Consider the following 13,076-nt stretch of genomic DNA (forward strand, 5'->3'; position numbering starts at 1 on the left):
CTGAGAAAATAGAAGTGAGTGCTGAAATTAGTGTGGGGAAGGGAATGGCTGCTTATTGGGAAATTGTTGTGACTGAATCAATCCCCTATCTGATTAACTTCACAGAACCAACCACACTGATAATTTGAATCTCTGTTACTTCAACTATTTTACTCAGTTCCAGTACACAGATCACATGCAAATAATTTTCATACTATGACCTTTTGCAGGTGTCAGCTTCATTTTCTGCTGCTTTCTTCTTTAATTCCGCATCTTATTGATTTTATCTTTAGCAAAAGTGACATGCATTTTTCTCTTTTGTGTATCTTTGCACAAGATATTTTCTTTGATGAAATGGACAATATCTCAAGGAATGCATATGTCATTATTAAGTATGTTGGCCAATCACAATGAACCCCTTTTTGTTAACCCATATAATTATTCAACCTTCAGCATGCTCTCTAAATGCTGCTTCTTGTTGCTTTATTTAATAAAAATTCTGTTTTCATCTCTGTCTCCTCATTATACTATAATTATATTTTCCATGAGAACATGACTAAATTGAAATATTTCCAAATATCCAAGGAAATTATATTTCCTGAATATAGAGATCAAACAGTTCAGTATAGTGTTTCCCCACAATTTCAGCAATAAGGATCTCTTTTATTTTTCTTTCCCTAACATCTATGCAATAAAATCCATTTTGAAAATGTTGAAATCTATTTTAATGTAGATTAGAATTGTCCCCAAGTAAAAATTATATGTGTGTTTGTGTTTGTGCATACAGATAGATAGATAGATATAGTGTATGTGTGTAATCATATAAAGGAGTAGCTCGAAAAGTTCATGAAAAAATGGAAATGAAAGGTAAATTTATAAACGTATAAAATTTTTAAATGTATCTATACAGTTTATATGTATAAAAATTTGTATGTATATGTATAAAATATGTGTATAAATTTATAAATGTATAAAATTTTAAGTGTATAAATGTATACAATTTTTAAATGTATGTATGACTTTTTCCAAAATATGTATTTTCCCTTTGTCTTTTGATGATCCCTTGTATGCATTATTTCAATTCTTTTTGCACCAAAATAAATGTATCTTGTGATGTCACTTTTGATGAAATTTTACAATGACTTTGTATACGTATTTACCCATGCTATTAGTTGTGTTACTTCACTGTTTACACTATAGAGAGTGAATCACAGGTTTCAGGCACTGAGCCATACATTTCTCTTTCATTTACTGTATGTGAGGTGCTGGAAAGGTCACTGTATTCTATGTAGACCTTTCTAACCTTGCGTTTTGGATAAGAATAAAAGTATTTTGTACATTTGAAAGCTTGTAGGTGAAACTAGCTCTTTTCACACACCGACTGGTTGGCCTCAATGGCTAAGGATGGGCCAGGCCAAAACCAGGAATCGACAGTTCTTATTATTAGCTTTTCAACCAACATTTTTAATTTATTTTTTTCTTGTACTGCCTCAGAATATACACACAAATATACTTATGTATATGTCATATATATATATATATATATATATATACATATAGCCTTACATTATCTCAACTGCATAATTCACATATATATTTTGTTTCATCTATTTATTTGAAAGGCAGAGTGACAGAGACAGAGGAAGAGAGAAAGAGAGATCTTTTATCTATCAATTCTTTCTCCAAATATCTACACCAGCCAGAGCTGGAGCAGACTGATGGCAGAACTCAGGAACTCCATCCAGATCTCCCATGTAAGTGGTAGCGACTTAGGCACCTGGACCCTCATCTGCTGCCTTCTGAGGTGCATTAGAAGGGAGCTGGCTCAGAGGCGGAGCAGCTGAAAATCAAACCAGTGTTCAAATATTGGATGCCAGTCACAGGTGGTGGCTTAACCTACTAGGCCACAAAGTCAGCCCCTGTAACTATATATATATATATATATATATATATATATATATATATATATAATTTATATATAATTATATCTATATATAAATCAAGCCAATGATCTCACATTTATATCTTTAGTGACAAAACCTTTCCATTATTTTCATTAAGCTCATTAAACATCAAACTTCTGATTGAGTTTTCAATGCTTAAATATCTAACAAAATCCTCAATATGCCCAGAGCTACACTTATGATCTTTCCCCCTTAAAATAGAATTTTTAAGGACTTTCATATTTCAATGAATAAGGCTTACCTTACTACATTCAAGTACCAAAATTCTAGAAGTATCTCTTGAAATTTCCATCATCTTTATCCCAGCTATCCAATAGCAAAATAGATGTCATTTTCTAAATATATTACAAGCCAGTAATTTGTTTACAGAACTAACAGCTTACTCCAATGGCCATCATCTCATATAATTTTCCTTTAATGGCGGTTCACAGTGTGTAATTTTACTTGCCATGCATAAATGATCTAACTGCTAACCAATCTCCTCATCCCCTGCACTGTCTGTTCCAGTCATGATGACCTTCTTAAACAAGTCACTAGCCAATCCATCCTAGACATCTGTGTCTGTATCCTTTGAGGTCCAGTGCTTTCTCCATCTAATTGTCTTCCACTCTCATTCATTAAATTTCTCAGTTCACAGCATTTTGTATCACCTGCATATTTACTTCATATCATTTACAGTGTATTTAAATGATGAATTTCATGTGGGAATTTGAATAGCACCTTTATATCGCAGATGATTGTGTGTTCTCCTTTAGGTCAAGAACAGTAACTGTATTTCTTAAAACTTCATCTACATGAACTATCATAATGAGTCACAGATGTGGTATTCATTAGAATAAATGGAGGAAGACAAAACTATTTTTTCTTTAGAAATGTTTTAACATAAGAAAGCTAACCAATAAATTTTTTTTGAGAAGTGGTATTAGATATTGAGTATCTTAGGGTGAGCATTGTGGTGCAGGAAGTTAAAGCACTGTTTGGGGTGCCTGAATCCTATGTCAAAGTGCCTGGGAGCGAGTCATGCCTTTGCATCTTATCTGCTGAAATATGGAGGCAGCATATCATAGTAGAGATCCTTGAGCTTCTACCACGCATGTGGAGACACTGATAGAGTCCCTGGCTTCTGGCTTCCAACTGACTGTGTCCCAGCTATTGTGGGAGTAAAACAGAGGATGGAAGATTCCCTCTCTCCCTCTGTCTCCCCCTTTCTTCATGTCACTCTTTCAAATAAATAAATGCTAAAAAATGAAAAAAAGAAATTTCCAAATGGCATTAATGAGATAAAAAGAAATTGTAATGTGAAAGAATCTAAGAATTTTCAGAAGGCTATGTCTGTCTGATAATTTTTCAGTTCTTGTGTATTCTGTATCTAAATAGGAAGGGTTTTTGAAAAATTCATAGAAAATATGCCTGATGGGGAAATTGTGCATGGACTTCAAATTTTTCCCAAAGATAAACTTATTTTTAATTACTTTTTCCAATTTTTTTAAAATACACTCAGATATAGATAAATTCTAACAGAAATTCTAAACAAGTCAATTGATATTTTGTACAAAAGAAGGATTTTCAAGAATCTGTAATCTTTCCCACCAGTATTTTGTGCTTAATTGTGACACTGCTGCCTCAAAATCATATAGAAATTTTAAAGAGCCCAAATAGTTAACATGAGGACATTTGGTAGACCCTATTCCAACCTAAGTCTCTTCCTTATAAGAAGAAGAAATTGGACACACAGAGAGACATCAAGGTTGTGCACACACAGAGGAAAGGGTATTCAAGGACACAGAGAGTTCAGCCATCTGTAGGTGAGGGAGAGAGGCCTCAGGAGAAATCAGACCAGACAGCACCTTGATCTTGAATGTCTAGTCTCCAAAAAATAGATACATTTCTGTTGTTTAATTCACCCTGTTCGTGATTTTTTGTTATAGTATTCTTGAAGAGTAATATAATCACTATATCCCTAACAAATTTATGCCCCCCAACAGTCTTCTGCTAAGATGGAAAGGTAAGTTAATTAGACTTATTAGCTATATTCCAGAAACATAATATGCCTTCCTCTATCTTTCTATATTATGTGTAAATGTAATGAAAATAAGTGTTATTCCCATAAACTTTCATGCTGATCAGTGATTTATGTTCTTTAGTAACATAACATAAAATTAAATGACAAATTGACTTGAATAGCTGGCCTTTAAAATAAGACTTTAGTTTGGAAATATATATTCTCAGGACAAATATTATTGGATATGAATGAATCAAATGGATAGGAAGATTTGTATTTTATAACACTGGCTATTACCTTATTTTATAAGGTTAACAAAATTGTTGCTTACTATAAGGGCATTTTCACTTGTTTTATTTTGTTACTATATGGATAAATCATTGTTATATCTTTATAGTACCTAGGGAAAATGTGAAAGTTAGGTGTCAATAGTTTATACATCAGCCAATTATAGTAAATCCCATGATATTAGCTATTTTATGATTTCATTTTAAAACTATCTTTTATAATAACTAAAGAGAGAAATGACTTTAATGAGTTTGTACTGTCAAAATTTTGAGATAGACCAGTCTATGGTAATTTATAACTGATGTGATTTAATGGAAAAAATAAAATCATTTTCTAAGTAGAGAAAGAAATGTATAAAATAGAAGAAATAATTGGACTTTCTCATGTCACCAAAATATATCCCTGAGGATATATTTGATTTCTTCAATTGCCTCTCTCCTTAAGGCTCTTCAACATTGATGGTTGCAAGCATTGCTATGTCGGGGTTATTCAGTCTGTATTCCTAAATAAGAAACAAAATCCAATCTTATAATGTGTTGAAAACATAAAAAAGATGGAAAAGCCCTGAAAAAAAAAACAAAGAAACATTTTGAAGTGACTTTTAATACATGAGCAAAGACAATATGCTCTAGATGATTAAAGTAAACTGGTGAAGTCATTATCAAAAACAGGTAAGGAACAAAAATTAAGATTTATCGCCTCCCTTTGATATGTTAGAATGGACTTACAATACAAGTGCGCCAAGGCTACTTGGCAGCATGCGTGGCAGACAAGGGAAATAGAAGTTTGTTGTCTCAGTTCCAGAGGCCAGGAGTCTGGGGTCATGGAGCTTGCAGGATTGGCTTCTGAGCATGATATGAGGAGGGACGTGTTCTAGGACTTCTCCCATGGCTTCCAGTTAGTCAGATTCTCCCATGCCTCTTCATATCATATTGTCTTCCCGCTATTCCTCTGTGTGTATTTTCCTCCATTTCTAGAAGGACATCAACTAAAACTGGATGAGGGCTAATGTCCTAATTGTAACTCGCTTAACTTAGCGAAGAATCTAACTCAAATAAAAATCACATTCTGATGTCTGGAGTTTCAGGGGCTATGATCCAATCCCTAACACTCTCTGAGACTCATAATTTTTGTGTGACTTCAGAAAAAAAGCGCATTCATCTCCAGATTATAAACTGAGAGTTTATCTTACGTTGGGCCATATGCTAGGAATTGTAGATACATAATAGTAGATAAGAAATATCCACTAATTTCACGTAATTCATAAGATGTTTTCATAAACGAAAATGTCAGTATTCTATTTAATTACAGGCAAATAGAGACACATACACTAAATAGGGGCAGGTGTTTGGCACAGTGGTTAAGATGTTGATTAGGATACCCACAACACATATCAGAGTGACTAAGTTTGAGTCTAGTTTCTACTCCCAATTCCGCTTTCTGCTATTATACACTCTGGGTGAACTGGTTATGACACAAGTACATGGGTCCCTGGCACCCACAAGGGAGATTTGCATTGAGTTTTCAATTCCTTGCATCAACCTCTTTTAGGTCCCAACTGTAGTGAGCATTTGGGGAGTAAATCATTGGGTGTGATATCTCTGTGTGTTAAATTGTATACCCTTTCCTTGTCTGCCTCTGCCTTTCAAACAAATAAAAAAATAAAGGTAGGGGTCTTGCTTCATGCTTCTGCACGTGGAAATCCAGTTTTCCCAGCACCATTTATTGAATACACTGTCCTTACTCCAGGAATTGGTTTTGGATCCTTGATCAAATATGAGTTGGCTGTAGATGTTTAGATTGATTTCTGGTGTTTCTATTCTGTTCCATTGGTCTATCCATCTGTACCAGTACCATGCTGTTTTGATTACAACTGCCCTGTAGTATGTCCTGGAATCTGGTATTGTGATGCCTCCAGCTTTGTTTTTGTTGTACAAGATTGCTTTGGCTATTCGAGTTCTACTGTGTCTCCATCTTAGATATTGTGAATTGAACTGCAATAAACATGGGGGAACAGATCACTGTTTCATATGTGATTCCTATTTGCTTCAGTATATTCCTAGGAGTGAGGTAGCAGGGGCAAATGGTAGGTCAATATTCAGATTTCTGAGATATCTCCATACTCTCTTCTAAAGTGGCTGTACCAGTTTACATTCCCACCAACAGTGGATTGGGTATCTTTCGCCCCACACACTCACCAGAATTATTTGTTTGTTGGTTTCTGAATGAGAGCCATTCTAACTGGGGTGAGGTGAAGCCTCCTTGTGGTTTGACTTGCATTTCCCTGATATATTCTCCTTGATTTTTAGTAACTATTAGAGTACCTAATAAGCAATCTATATGTGTGAAACTGACATTTTGAGACACCATGATTTTTAACAGCCCTTTTCTCATCTGTTGAGGATCAAGTTTTTTTTTTCTATTTATTGAACTCTTTATTTAGTGTATATTATGAGTATAAAATTAGTTGAAAATAGATCTTTGTAAAAAATAAGAATGGGAATGTGAGAGGGAGAAGGAAGAAGGGTGAGACTGTGGATGAGAAGGGAGGGTAGGATGGAAAGTATCACTGTGTTCCTGAATCTGTATATAGGAATTACATGAAGTTTGTATACCTGAATTAATATTTTTAAAAAAGATAACAAACTATACTACATAAATGAAACAGATATTTTAGGCCTGCCTCTGCACATACTAAATTCCTTAACCAAAAACAAATGGCGAATCTAATAATACCTATTAGATAATTATTACTGTTTTTCTTTTTAAACTACTTCGATAATTCATTTATTTTCATTTAATATACCCTGTTATATTATCTAATTTCTTATATGTCATTTTAATACTGATTACAAGTTCACCTACTTAGTTTTCTGACTCGTAATTTATCTAATCACAGAGGCATTCAAAATTTATTGAATTCTTACGAGGTACTATGTGTTATGCTAGTGGTGGCTGATGAACAACACAAAAATCCTTAATCTTAATAATCCAAGTTTAATGGATGAGAATTAGACTAATGATGGAAATATTATCCTAAGTGCCAACTGGAAACTGTAGGATCAGAGAATGTACAAAAAATTCTGCATGAAACCTTTAGGGAGCATATTTACTAACCTGAATATAAAATAGAAATTTCACTTTGCAGAGAAGGCATTGATGAGTTGGAGGCACATCTGGAGTTAGCCAAGGAGGGAATAATAGTGTTTTAAATTACAGAACAAAATGGAGGAAAAAAGAATTGGCCCCAGTTAGAGAAAACAGTATCCAAGAATTGTTTCTTGATATGTACAGAAAACAGACAGGAATTTGACCAGTAAGAATAGGACACACAGGAGAAGGTTTGAGACAGTAGCCAGTCCTTTTGGCACTGTTGAGTTCTTTGCCTATAAGTTTTGGCTTCACCCAATTCCAAAAAGACCATAAATTGGCCTAAAAGTGTTTCCCCATCAAAATTCCTTTTAGTTCTTTAAGATCCTATAGGGTTAGGAACAAAAGAAGGTAAAAAATACTGTTTCTCAAAAATCTTTGATGTAGTTCTGATTTTTCTTGTGAGTTTATTGTACTAATCCTCCGCAGGTGGAGGATTGGCCTATTGAGCCACGGCGCCATCCGTAATAGCATTTTTTACTCAAATATTAATTTGGAAAATGTTGGGGAATTGGATTTTGTTCTCAAATCTAAAGTATAGAATCCTAATGTGTTTTTTCACAGAATATATGTTATATGTTTATGATTTAAGCAGATTTTGATTTCAGTATAACTACATATAGTCTTGATGAATTTCCTAAAAGATCTCTATGAAGTAATATGAACACTTTCAACAAATATTTATTAAATTGTAAGCAGCAATGTTACCAGATACCGAGAATACAAACACTATTAAGATAAGGATGCTGCCTTCTAGAAGCTTTTGGTAGTCTGCTAGGGAAGATAGGCAAATGAATCTATCACCGCAAGACCATGAAGTAAGCCCATAAAGAAGTCATTTAATCCTATTTTAAGAATTATTTTCTGTTACTTTATCTCTACCTTGTAGCTTCCTTCAGTTGTTCCTTCTATATACTTATTTTTCGGTTTTGTTTTTCCAGTAACATACCAATGGGAGATGTTGTTGTATATTTTAAAGCAAGCATCATCACCACATAATGAAAATGGATTAAAATTATACTAAAAAGATTGATTATAGCGAATAATTGTTTAAAGTTGATGTAAAATGTTCGATGGAGACATGGAGGGACCATCTTCTATTACTACACATGCATTTCTATATGGAGTTACCTATTCTGCAAGAATCACCACCTGTGATATTGACACTCTAAGAATAAAACACTGCAGTGACCGAGATGGCTTTTGCAAACCTGGGACACTAGACCTAACTCTTTTTATCCCTGCTTGCTTGTCAACTTCAATAAGACATTAAACTCTTCTTCCAGTTCCAAGAGAATTCTTGTGAGATCATACCAAAGCTATCCTACTTATTATTTTTTTTTCCTAATGGCTGTGGGCCTATTCACAGAAATATGTTTGAACAGTAAATGATCATTAAATATTGCATTTACACATAACAACATCAAATCATCAAATACCTTTTTTCTTTTCTTATCAAGCTCCCTTTGCCACAAGGTTTGTGTTTTTAATTCCCAAGAAAAGGCTCATTTATCTCTCCTTATTTTTCAGCATTCTCCTAAAATATTAAGAAATAATAAAAAGTTCATTAATATGCTAAAAATGCAAATGACAGAAAATAGGGCTTTATGTTGATGACTTTGTGATAGTTAATGATAAAATAATACATGAGCTACCCTAGATCTTTAGAGAAGCAATCATCATGAAGACCTTGTATGTAATTTCTAAATTAGCCATATATAAATAATAATTTCTATGAATAAAAATAGGAGTTTAGATGATACATTGTTCTGAACTCATTGTTCTGAACTCCTTTAACTCCAAATTCAGACAGGAATTTAGGAATTTATTCTGTAACAACTTACATAACTATTTCTTTAATAACTTGTTGGTATTTCATTGTAACCTATATATTTGTGTGTGTATGTGTGTGTATTAGTCTCTTTTGATAGACAACTAGGACAGTACATTTAGAACTACCCATATATTGTGGAACTATTCATGGAGTAGAACCATAGTTTTCTTGTTAGAATATCATATGTATAGTTGTGACTTCTGTAACACCTTGAATCACAGATTCCTGAATGGTTTATACCCCTGAAAATGCACAAATCATCTTTCTACGAAATTCAACATTGTAAAATTAATTATATTTATTATGTAATTTTCTCCACATTAAATATTATCTTTAATTGGGAAGGTGGGCATTTGGTATAGTGGTTAAGATGTCATGTAGGACACCCTCATTCCATATTATAATGCTTGGGATTCGGTTCAGGCTCTACTCCTGAATTCAGCTTCCTACTAATGTGCACGCTGGGAAGGAGCAGGTGATGGCTCAAGTACCTGGGTTCCTGCCACCCATAGGAGAGTCCTGTATTGAGTTCCTGGCTTAGGCCTGGTCCAGCCTTGGCTGTTGGGTGGATTTTGAGTGGGAAGTAGTGGATAGGAGATTCTCTCTCTCTCTCGCTCTCTCGCTCTCTTGCTCTCTCTGCCTTTAAGTAAATAAAGTACACATTACATGTAAAAACATTGAAAATATAGTTTATATTTGTATTTTCACATAACACATACATGTAAATTAGTCAATATTACAAATGCTACATCAAATGCATTAATATTTTTTCAGATTTCAAATGAAACAGAAATTTACTATTTGATAATATATTTTACCTCCATACCAAATAATGCCAGGTAAGACCTAAAATGATAATTCATTTTGACTCCCAAATTAAAATGGTATTGATATACTGAAATAATCAAAGGAAATCTCTAGGATCATAATATTTAAGGATATGTGAAATAAAACAGCTTTTGAGGTTCTAGAAAAATCTATTAAGAAACGTGTAAAAGTTTTAAAATGTTTGAATATGATCAGACCTGTAGGTTTGTGTATACTATTTTCTCTGCTAGGGGACCACTCACCTTTTCCATATGACTTCTTACAGATTACAAAGGCCATTTGATCTCCTTTGATAACTATCTTAAGTTTGGTTGGATGACACTTGTTCTTCTATTTTGCCAACATACTCAAACCTCCCCATGTTATTCAGATCATTGTGTTGTTAATAGTTGACATTCATAACTGTCTTTCACATTAGATCATCTAGAATGTGGATTACACTGTGAATGTTCTTACAGTCTGACATTCAATAGGTTTACCTACTAAATTAAGCAGAAAATAATATTATTGTGTGTGAATTAAGGCAGTGTAACTAACAGCTATGGATAAAAATCATAACAAAGCACATTTTAATTCTAAGACTACAGTTTTAATTGTATCTAATAATTATACAGACTATTGGGTGATAATGAATTACCATGGATATCTATGAATGATTTATAGGAAAAGTCTATAGAGATCTATTAAGAGTTTTATTTATCAGACTGAAATCAATGTTTCCAGTATTCCTTATATCTGTCTTTTGTCAATATTGTTAAAAACAATGTATAATTTTGTAATTCTTTCAAACAAATCTTTTTATGTAAGCTGCACAAACGAATTATTAAACTGAAAGTGAATTAGCTCCATTTTCTAGATAGAGAAATTGAGACATTAGCTAGATAAATGACAAATTAGAGTTCAAAAATAATTATTGGATACAGAGAATGGAATGAAGATCATTGGATTTAAAGAACACCATTCTTATTGTTTGCCCACCATCATCCAACTGAAAGAATGCAGACAGATGACTGTATTCATGGGTGGATAGGTCATTCAAAGTCCTTGCAACACAGGACAGCTCTCTTGGCACTAGCAATGAACATGCTGAGTTCTCACAGGGACAGATGGATTTGATGACAGCAATACTGCATAAAGGCTTTTATTAATAGCCTTTATTTTTAGCCTAGCATATGCTATTCTTGTATAAATGTTTAATCATTTTGGAAACTTACAAAGTATTTTATCTCATCATATCTTGTTGGAGAATTTTCCCGTTAAATTATATATTGCTCTGTAAATGACTGCAGTGGTGTAGTGACCTGTGTATATCCAAGACAAAAAGGTGCAAACTTATACATTAGACTTAGTTTTCCTAATATTATATAGATCATGGCTTATAATAGAAAATGAGACAGGAGATAAGAAATTAAATATATACATTTATCAGTGGAATGCACATAAAAGTATATAATATGCAATCAGCATAAACATGATTAAAATATATTTTTAGCAGAAGCCACCTAAAATTCAGAATATCATTTATAAACATGACATTGATGATAACATAACATGACAGCTCTTAATAATTGCTTGCAATATGTCATGGAATTCATAAAGTAAAAAGTCCAGATCACAAAAAACTATAATAATAATGAAATACAAATGGAAATGAGATATAAATGATGGCAGATGATCACTAATTCCAGACTTTGAATCTTACCTAAGCTTTTATTTATCCTCTTCTGTATGTATCTTTGCTTGTTTCCACAAACAAGTTTAATTGTAGAATGACCCAGTTGTTATTTTTAAATACATCTGAAGAGAATATTACTCTGAACTAGTTCCTAATTGTAGTTCTACTTCTAATCAACTATAATATTTACAAGTCCCTTTTGTTCTTTTATACAATTTGGGGGTCAGAATAGATATTTGTACTGTTCTCTTCATTTATATATGTTGTAAATATATGACTAAATATAATTTCCTCTGATAGTATCTAGAAAAATTACATTTTAAGAAATAATTTTAAAATGCTATTTGTAAATTTCTAAAGCAATATGAGACAAATAAAAATAGTTCATTTTATAAATTACAGATTACCCCAGAAGCATATTAGTAGGTTTCAACTAGAGAATGCACATATACAAACATTAGTTTACAGTTTGATGAATAGTTACAATGGTTGAAAAAAACTTCTAATAACTATTTTTCAAATAAGTAAACAGAACATTATCACTGCCAGAGAATCCTCCCTTGGGCTTACTTAATATCACATAATAATAGGTTGAAAATAAAGTTCTGTTAAGCACATTAAAAATATAGAAGTAGGAAAATACGCAGTTTCCCATAAAAACCTGATAATATAAAGAGAATGTGCTGGGCCAGTCATGTGATTCATTTGATTGTATTTGTCATCATAAATTAATATACCTAGGGCCAGTGCTGTGGTGTGGTAGATTGGGCCCCTGCCTGCAGCGCTAGCATCCCATATGGGTATTCCCTGCTAATGGCCTGGGAAAGCAGTGAAAGATGGCCCAGGTGCTTGTGCTCTGCACTTACACGGGAGACCTGGAAGAAGCTCTTGCCTCCTGGCTCCAGCCATTGCAGTCATTTGGAAAGTGAAATAGAAGCTGGAAGACCTCTCTCTCTGTCTTCCCCTCTCCCTGTCTATAACTCTGAAAATCAAATAAATAAATAAATCTGTTTTTAAAAAGGTACTATACCTAAATGAAAGATCTCTGCGAGTGAGATCCCAGTGGAAAGAATGGGGCCATCAAAGAAAGAGGTACCTTCTCTGAAGGGAGGAGAGAACTTCCACTTTGACTATGACCCTATCGGAATAAGATCAAAGTCAGCGAACTCTAAAGGCTTCCATAGCCTTGGCAACTCATGACTAGAGCCTAGGGAGATTACTGACGCCATAAACAAGAGTGTCAAATTGTTAAGTCGACAAGAGGAGTCACTGTGTACTTACTTCTCATGTGGGATCTGTCCTTAATGTGTTGTCCAATGTGAAGTAATACTATAACTAGTACTGAAACAGTATTTT

Source organism: Lepus europaeus, chromosome 1 (genome assembly GCF_033115175.1).
Source record: "Lepus europaeus isolate LE1 chromosome 1, mLepTim1.pri, whole genome shotgun sequence".
NCBI lineage: Eukaryota > Metazoa > Chordata > Mammalia > Lagomorpha > Leporidae > Lepus > Lepus europaeus.